The sequence below is a fragment of the Pteropus alecto genome, unplaced genomic scaffold (genome assembly GCF_000325575.1).
Source record: "Pteropus alecto unplaced genomic scaffold, ASM32557v1 scaffold69, whole genome shotgun sequence".
Taxonomy (NCBI): Eukaryota; Metazoa; Chordata; class Mammalia; order Chiroptera; family Pteropodidae; genus Pteropus; species Pteropus alecto.
In genome coordinates this window covers 172,605-182,546 of record NW_006494610.1, presented here as the reverse complement: position 1 = coordinate 182,546, position 9,942 = coordinate 172,605, and positions in this window count along the sequence as shown.

Genomic DNA, 9,942 nt, shown 5'->3' with positions numbered 1-9,942 from the left:
TCTTAAAAAGTCAAACATATACTTATGTATGACCTAAGAGAAAAAAGAAATCATATGTTTATAGAAAAATTTGTACATAAATGTTCATAGCAGCTTTAAAAATAAATATTTAAAAACTGGAAACATCTCAAATGACCATCAACATATGAATAGATAAACTGTGGTATAGCCATATAAGGAAATTAAACAAATAAATAGGAATAAATAGAATTATTTGTAATAAAAAGGAATAGACTATTGATACACATGACATGGATGAATCTCAAAGTAATTATGCTGAGTGTGAAAGAAGCCAGACAAAAGAGAGTAAGTAGATAATGTACAATTCCATTCATATAAAATCTTATATTAACAGAATCTATAATGACAGAAAGAAAATTAGCGGTTGTCTGGAGAGGGAAGAATTACAAAGAGGCATGAGGAAATTTGTGGGGAGGCGATGGGTGTGTTCATTGTACTGATTGTGGTGATGATTTCATGGATATTTACATATGATAAAACTTATTAAATTGTATACTTAAATATATGCAGCTTATTTTAAGTCCATTTTAGCAACAACAAACATAAAAATAGATACATTCAGATGGAATTTCTTTTGATGTACCTTAACAGATAAATGGACTACTAACGAAGACAACTAACATCAACTTCTTTTAAGTCAAAGATTTTGCCAAGTTTCCAAGCTTTTTTTCATAAGTGTTTAATGGACAGCTCAGTTATTTATTTTACTCATGTATAAAGAAAACGCTTTTTAGTTAATCGTGGCATGTATATACTCGTGTTCCCATATCATATATCCCTTGCATTAAAATTTTTGATTAATCCCAGAATGACTTCGCTAATATCACCCAAAGTGGTGAGAAATTAATCTCTTAGGTATAGAGAGGAATGTTGGGTGTGTGGGATTTTTATTTTTAAATCTAGAAAATAAAAAGCACTTAAGATCCTTTGCTTAAGATGTGATCTTAGAATAATTTCACTCTGGTATTGTTTGCAAAAACAAAATGTATTTTCTTAAAAAATAAATTACTTCGATAATCTGATATTTTAAACATCAGATATTTTAGACATGACCTCTCCCATCCTGTTCTTGAACTGATGATTTGTAAGTAAACATCTCATAATCTTTAACTTCAAATGAGAGTTGCCTTAAGTCAGTCACGCCTGACGCCGTGCATAGTGTGTCTTCTGCTACTACTGCCCTTTCTCCAAACGTTTTCAAAATTTCTTTTTGGTGGCGTCATCTCTGAGCCAAAAGGAAAATTGGTCTCTGCATTATAGTTACAAATCACCCAAAATGTTACTACAAATAACTCACTCTATCTACCAGACCTAGTTTTACATCATTTTAGACTATTTTCAAAAATTCTCCCAAATTAATTGCCCTAAACAAGAATTTGCAACAATGTTTTGAAAAAAAATTCTATTTGTATTTGGCTAGTAGGTTGCTTGACCAACATTCTGGTGCAGAGACATGTCTTCTTATTTTTGAAAATAAAGAAACTGGGCATTTAATTTTTCAATTGAAAATTGACATAAATACATTAGTTCTTCATGGAGGAATTGAGACTTAAAATACATATATAGTAATACAATGTTAATAAAAATACAAACCAGCCACACACCAAGGTCATTTTAGATCACTGCTATATTTTAAAGATAAGAAAAATTTTCTCGATCCAAATTAGTGAAATCTTTAAAAAGATTGTCTCTTGGGCATATCATATCAGAAGACAATGTCATTTTCAGACACACTCTGAAATTCAAACTCATTTTGAAACAGAACTACGGAATAAAGTTTTAATTCAATTTGTTTCATAGAGATCTCCATTTCTTTAGGAGATACTTTCACCAGTTAGCTGTTTAATTTCCCAGGTTAAACTTTATTTATTGCTTTAAGGATAGCAGTGACATTAAGAATACTGGGGAGATTACATTCATTGCTTTTTTATCTTATCAAAATGGGTAGTCTGGCCAGACTAAATGGTTATCTTTAAAAGCATGCAATCATGACAGCTCCATGTGATTTTAAGGAAGCCACCCAAAATATCAATGATGTCATCAAAAGGCATATCTTGCCCCTTCTTTAGAAGAAGAGATGAGCAAATTTAAACTGAAGCTGTAAGGAATACATAATCCACTGGAGTTTCTATATATATAAAGGTTCAACATGTCCAGGGCCCTGTTTAGATAATTAATCTGTGTGCGTACACAGACTATGAGGCTTAGCAGTAGAATCCCGGCCAAAGGATGTCTCAGCTGAGGCTTTCCAGCAGAAAGTTTTTTAAAGCAATGCCCAGGTCTTTAACATGGCCAACCAAAAGTGCTCCACTTACAAAGCAGATGGTTATGTAACAAGAATGTCTGTTTTCATGGTGAGGTCCTAACGAAAAAGATTAATATCTGAGCTACAATGACCATAAGTAATACAAAAACCACAAAATGTGGACCAACTCACCTGTAAGACATTTTATGTCTCTGTCCTCTTTTTTTGAAGCACATGACTGTATTTTTAGATTTTGACAAGGACAATAACAACTCCTAAGGGAGGCCCTCAGGTGACTGGTCCAAAGGCATCAGCAGCAAGGTTAGCAGCCTCTCCAGCTCCCTTTGAAAATAATTCAGTGCACCACAACCATTCTTTAAGATTTGCATAATCACTTTGACCTGCTCTCCTAGATTCTCCTCTGGTAAGTTGTAGGAGACCTTGTTTTTGTTGGGTTTTTTTCAAAATGCAATATCCCCAAATAAAAATACTCGAGCTCACAGACAATCCTAGACTAACATAAAAGTCATATAACCTACGCTTCTGGATATGGCATTTGCTTCTGAAAAAGCTTCTGTGAATGACATTGATCACAGAAGAGAAACTGTTGGTGTTGGAGATAGTGCGATTCAGTCTTGAAATCTCAGACATTCACACCCCCATACAAGCTTGCAGGGCTACCACAACCCACTCATGCTCCTGCCTTCATCTGCGTCCAGTGGGAAGTGGGCACGGCCAGGGCTGCAGCTGGGCTCCCCTCCACGGGACATGCCAAGCCCTACCTCCTCAGGATGATCCCTGGCCATCTTTGCTACCACTATGAATATGAGATCATGTCTTGGTGACACCTAGTTCTGGGCCATGTAATAATAGATATCAGTAAATATATATTTTGTGACTGAAATGAATGTATCATTGTCTGTGAAGTGTTCAATTTAAAAGAAGAAGGGTTCCCATCAATCATGTAGCAAATTGATTACTTAAAAGGTGTCTGAATTTCTGTGTGTGTGTGTGTGTGTGTGTGTGTGTGTGTAAGGCAGTGGGCCCAGTGAGATCTGATTTTAGTATACTCAGATTAGAAAATCCCATGCCAGGAGATAGTAAAGGGAGACCAGCACAGAATGCACCTTGACTTGTTGGTGGTGTGGGTGTTACAATGCAGGTACTATAGTTTCGGTGCAATGTGCCGAGTGCTGTAAGACAGCTTGAGCCACCGAAGGGTTTTAAGTAGTCCTTTGCTATGATCCCATGTCGTTGAAATTGTCAGTCTTGCCTTTATGTTTGATGACTGAGAATATTCTATGTTCAAGGCATTCTTATGGGCAATATTTCCTGCAGAAAATAACGAGAAGCTTCAGTGAAAACATTTTGTGGATTTTCCCATCAGTCAGATTTCTTGTTTCCTCCTGCTCAGTTTTCTTGGACACACGCAGTATGTTCATTTTTACACAAACAATGTGTTGGTGGTGAATGCTAGTAAAAATATGAAGCTTAAACACCACAGGTGCAGAACAGAAGCTACCAAAGGACATGCCACGATAATGGAGAACGAGAGAAATAGACCCTCTGGGAAGTCTGACTCCAAGATGAAATGAACTTTCAAAACATAAAGAGGTTGCAAGAAGGAAAGTTAAAATTCCATTATCTGTCTTGGGATGTGAAGAACAATAAATGCTCTTGATTCAATCCAAGTATGACCAGCTGACCTCAGTGTCTGGCTGACCCTCATATAGCTGGCTGACCCAAGTCTTGCCCATCCCTTGAACCAAACTTGAACCTTTTGTAAGCACTGAAGTCATTTGGAAAATCATTTGAAAATATTTTCTTCTCTTTGTCTCCTGGTTTGGACTGAGAGCGCGCTGAGGAGAGCCATGTGGAACCACAGGGGAGAGAGCTCATTTTTTCATTTTTATGTGTTTTTATGACCATTTCCCTGAAAGAATTCGCTGAAGAAGGAACGATGAGCATTCAGAGACTCCTTAATTTGTGCAGGGTGGTGTGAGCGAATGCAGTTTCCCATCAAGGCAATGCGATAGGAGAGAAAGTACCGGATTCCAACTTAAAAGGCATTGTTTCGGTGTCCTGCTGTAAGCAGCCATTCAAAACATGCTGCTGAATGAACAACAGAGTGGACAAATGAAAGAACGCCAGCTGATTAAGACATCTACCAAACATGAGACTGTATTACAGCAACCACAAAAACCAAGGATCAGGAGATTACCACTTTGGGGGTGTAAATATATCCCAGATGCTGGGCAAGAAGCAGAGACTTAAGATGTAGCCTGTGCTAGGTATTCACAATCTGACAACCACTGGATGATGAACTTGGAGCTTCATAGGAGATTCATAGAAGGAGAGGTCTAGTATTGAATTTTCCATGAAGGAGGAATCAGGACCCTGGTTGAGTCTCAAAGTGGGAAGAGGATTTGGCTAGCAGAAGAGAAGGGAAGAATGCATCTTAAGTAACAGGCTGAAAAAAAGCACAGAAGTGTTTTTAAATACTGATGAAAACATTTGTGAGACAGTGAGCTGACCAAGATGACTGAGAGAGGTAACGGAGGGTAGTAGGGAGCCAGTTGGCCTTGAAGTAGACAAGAGAACAGGAGCTGGCAGAGTAAGAGCACAAGGAAGAACAAGGCACTATGCTCTTGAGTTGAAGAGCAATGTCCTGGGTGGCTGGTCTGGAAGAGTGAGCTGAGCATCTGCTCACCCATCTCCTGGCCGACTCTTGCTTCTTGCACAGCAGCCGAGGTTGGATGGAAATACAGCAAACGTTTCTGTTGCTGGTGTCCTGCTCTAGGTGAACAGATCTGCAGATGTGTGGGGCAAGATAAAGGAACCAGTAAGCTCCCTTGTCCGAAGTAAGCTCCCTTGTCCAAAAATTAACCAACATGACGAAGACTAGATCACAGCTTTCAAAGCAAACCAAGTACCTCTTCCCTCTCATATGATTTGCCAGATGACAGATGATCCCAATCCCTATAATTACTTAGATACTTTAATTGACTTTCAGTGGCAGTAATAAGTAACTGGAGTTCAGGCTTGTAGAATTTCCTTCCTAATTGTCCCCCTTAAACTACTCATTATAGGGATAAATAGCACACCACTTTATTTAAACCATTTCCTCCATTCGTGTAGTTCATGTAAATTCCAGCGGAAGTGTTTCAGCATTCGTAAGCTCCTAGGAGAGCTGTTTGGAGGTGCAGAGCATGGTGGTGAACCATTAAGAGAGCTTCTCAAGCTGGTTAGCTATTTCTTGAATTAGCAAGCCACAAGTTTCCAACACTGACGCACTTCCTAGTGCTTCGAATTTAAAAGACTGTAGAAAGGATAATTGACCACAACTTGTCAGCATGAGAGATTTACTGTCATTAGTGCAAACTCAGATAAATTACTTTAATTTCGTGGAATATAAAAAAATGGCCAGATAGTTTCCTTTCCCAGAAAGTTGAGTACTTAAAACAGCTTTTCACACTTCGCTTCTGCATTCGGGTGTAAAGGGGAAAGGAAATCATAAAGGGCGGTGATTGGGAGTGCAAGGGAGGGGTAGAATTAGCTTGGCAAAGATAGGAAAAGGTAGATTTCAAATTGTCAAATCAAATTCAAGTAAACAGACATTTTCAGGGTTGCTTGTTTTCAGGGTACCATAAAAGCTAAATAGACATTCATTAAAAAAAAAAGTTTCCAACATTGATTTCTACTTTCCAATGTAGTCTTAATTTAGAAAATTCTATTACAATTTTTATGTTTTGACTCAATTATAGAGTAAATACTAGAAATGTTGTAAGGCAGATTATTAAGTCTTGTTACACCGTAGACATCTGTTTGGGAGATCTCGAATTGTTTTATTCGGGCCAACGAAAATATGGCTCCTTAACATGTTCTATTTTGTTTTGTTTTATTTTTGAACCTTTCTTCAGAAAATTGTGTAAAAGAAAGGCAGCGCACAGGCACAAAGAATGCCTAGACCTGGAGCAGTTTATTTTTATTTTGCTTCCTCGTGATTTCTTTTGCAAAAACATTTGCCTCCTAACGCTTCGAACCCAGGGCAAGCTGCCACTGGCAATTGTTTGTTTTTGATTTTCTGGTAGAGGGCTTCTTTCCAGTCTGATATTGAATCTAGACTTGCTTTGCAATCTGTCCTCAGATTCCACTAAGATACAAATATGTGGGCTTGGTTCCTGTTGTTATTGTACCTGAAATGGAACTAATCTCACTCATTGCTGTGCGGCTCAGCGCTGCGGTTAATATCTGTGAATGTTGTTACCAACTACTATTGCTCCATTAGCAGGTTAGTTGGATAGTAAATGCTGTTTGTTCTTTCCCTTTTGTATTTCTCAAACACATTGTATCACACCCGAGAGTGAAAGTAATAGAAATTCGCCTCTGGAAGACCCGGAGACAGTCTGTAAAACCCAACAGCGTATGTTGTTACTGCGTATCTAACTGTTTCCCTTTCACCACTGAGTTTCATGGCAATAACATAGAGGGAAATGAACATTTTATTAAACAATCTCATTTGCAGCATGTTGTTAAAAACACATAAACGACAGCAATAATAAACTTAACGGGATCACAGGCCTTGTTCTCTCCTTGCACTGGCCATCATGCCCCAGGTGTGAAGGCGAGTGGGCTGGACCTCAGGATCAGCGAGTGGTGAAATTCCAGACTTAGGGCTGCGGAGTCTCTGCCTGACTTCTGGTTTTTAACATTTTGCATGAATTGTTGCTTCACCTACATCCTGCTAATCTGGTGATAACTCTGCCTCCAAATTGCTTTGAAAGAGTCATAGTTTGAGGTTCTTAATCCATTTTCAACACTCAGAAATGGAGCAGAGCCCCCAACCCCTGGCTATTTGTCCAGATTGTATGTTTGTGTGTCATAGAAAAAGGTTTCATATTTATATTTAAAGAAAAAAAAATGTCTTGTAAAGAAGATAGAGTTAGGGTGGAGAGAGATTTGAGGAAGTAATTTCAAAGTTGTTGAAACCCGGTTATAAAATGCTTGTTCCCTCATCCCTACAAAACAGGGAGTAATGGAACAATCTTTATCAGTGCCAAATGTGTGTGAAATGATACCAACTTTTATCAGAGGGAAAAAAAATGGCCAGAAAAAGCCGTGTACCTGACTGGGTTATAGGAGCGTGTATGGTGACTCCCTGTCGTAGCCAGGGGTCCTTTCATGTTCTCCAACACGGACTGGGTCCAGGCCTGAGCAGGATGACAACATTTCCTCCTGAACGCGTAGCCATGTGTCCTTTTAAATAAAATCTACATGTTCTGTCTCTACTTAGTGTGCCGCTTTAACGGGCCCATCACATGCCTGGCGGAGTATCTGAGCCCAAGACAGGTTGGAAGGTTGGAAATGCAGCTGCGATTAGATTGTAGATGTTTGCAGAAGTGTTGGGAGGCACAAACCGAATTCTGGTCATGCCTGTGGCCAAGAGTGTGCAAAGTGGACTTCATTTTGGGGACCAAAATGCAGGGGAAGAAAGAGAACTTTGAAATTTAAATATGATAACCTGCCACTTAGAAAGGCTTATTAGCATTTCTCTTCAGAGATGGCTTAGCCCATATGGCAGGTTACAAAGAAAGTTTGAAATTTGCCAGAGAGATAGAGATAAAGAAAAAAAGAAAGGTCCGAAGGAAGAAAGAGAAAAGAAATCAAGGTTGAGCTTAGTTTCTGTGTCTGTTTCAGTTTTTACAACGGAATACTAAATGACTGTACTGAACGTTTCACCTGATTGTGTCCTACTGAGTAAATGCATTTATGGATATGGGAGGCGTGTGGTACGTGGGCATGCTTTCCTGGATGGCATCTGCCTTGAGGAACACGCTCCTCACTTTCACCTCCACTCCTCTGACAGCTCAGCTCACCTTTCTGGCAATAGACAGACCGTCATTCACTTGCAGCCTGCCCATGAGTTTTGAAGAAGGCGGGGGCGCGCGGGTTATGGGGTGGCAAAAGTTAAATCACTAATGAGACAAGGCTGTGTATGGAGGGACACCAGTGAAAAAAGCTCCCAATCTTTCCTACAGTAATGACATCCCCGAATCCTCACCAAGTCACCAGGCTTGGGTGAGCACAGAGGGGGTTTTCAATCACTGCATTAGGCCTGGGACATTCTGTGGTGTAGATTCTGGTGGTTGACTGTAATGTATTTCATTTTGACATTAATATTTGCATGTCTCCTATTGTTATGTGTTTCCCCCAAATTTAAATAGTTTTACTTTTATTCACTTGCAAAGCAGTTTATACAGTGCAAAGATTTATAAAGAAGTAAGTAAAATTAATCTCTAATCATGCCACCCAGTGATAACCCATTGAATATTTTCTAGGTATTTTTATCTTAGGTAAATATCTTTGTAGGTGTTTTCTTTTTCTATGCATACATACATACAAACACACACAAGCATAAACAAACCTACATATATATTCTTTCAAAAAACTTTTTTTTTTTCATTTAGAAACATATCATGCCTAAATTCCTATGCCTATAACGGCATTCTTATTATTCTCTCACACGACTTCTTAGTATTAGTTATATGGCTTCTTTTCTCATTATTACAAATGATACATCTGTGAATATGTGGATACATGTTAGAATTTTGTGACATCTTAAGGATAAATTTCTAGAAGTAGATTTGTTGATATGGAGATTATAAATGCTTGAAATTTGGATATTTGTTCTCATATTGTCTGCTAGAAAGTTATATTAAAGATAAGTATAATGGATGTATCCCTGGTATATATTTTTTTAAACTGTCTATAGTACAGAAAAAATATCTAATTATTATGTGAGATGTTGTGAGAAAGAAAAGTCATGCTGTAGTCATGTAGCCAAACATGTAGCCCCTGTGGCAAAAATGAAAAGTCATGATGATTGTTTTGTCAAATTAATTGTCCTCTTACAGTTTCCTGGTCTTAGTTATTAATCTCTGTTAAAAATTAAAATTGTGAATGGTCATTTCTTTAAGTTTTTTTTTTTTTCTGTTAAATTTTGTGATTTCAAGCTAATTATGCTGTTTGGACATGGTGACTTTTGGGTAGTTTGTAGGCAGGCCCATATGTTGGATTTGCTTTGGAGTTTAACTTACAAAACAGCTAGATGATTCCTATGGGTAGTGTAATGCGAATCCAAGACAAAGGGCTAGTGTGGCTCATCCCCCTTAAGTCTGAAAACGATACCCCACCCCTTGACCAGCAGCAGGCAGCACATACATTCAGACCTGTGTATGCATGATGGCGGATGCCATGTAGACTCTTGCAGGTATAGATGCAAAGATTCTTAGCCCATTGCTAAAGAAATGTGTCCATGAATAATCAAGAGACAGGTGAACTAAGAGTGCTGCTCATGGATGTGGGAAGAGGCGAAGAAGTAGTTACTGTGACAGAAAGGTATGGGACACCTTGGGATAGGGTGGGGGAAATTAGGTGCAGTCGCTACTTTTCCCAGAAATCACCATATCTAGGCTTTTTAGACATCAGCAAAATAATCAGATTAAGGCCAAACATGTAGCCCCTGTGGCAAAAATGAAACTCTGAAACTCAGACACAAAATAAACAGATGTATAAATTCAGCAAGTTTGGTTTTCGCTGATTTAAGTGTGTGTGTGTGTGTGTGTTTAGCTATGAATTTGCAGAGTTCATTGTTCAGTAGCAGGAAGACATACATC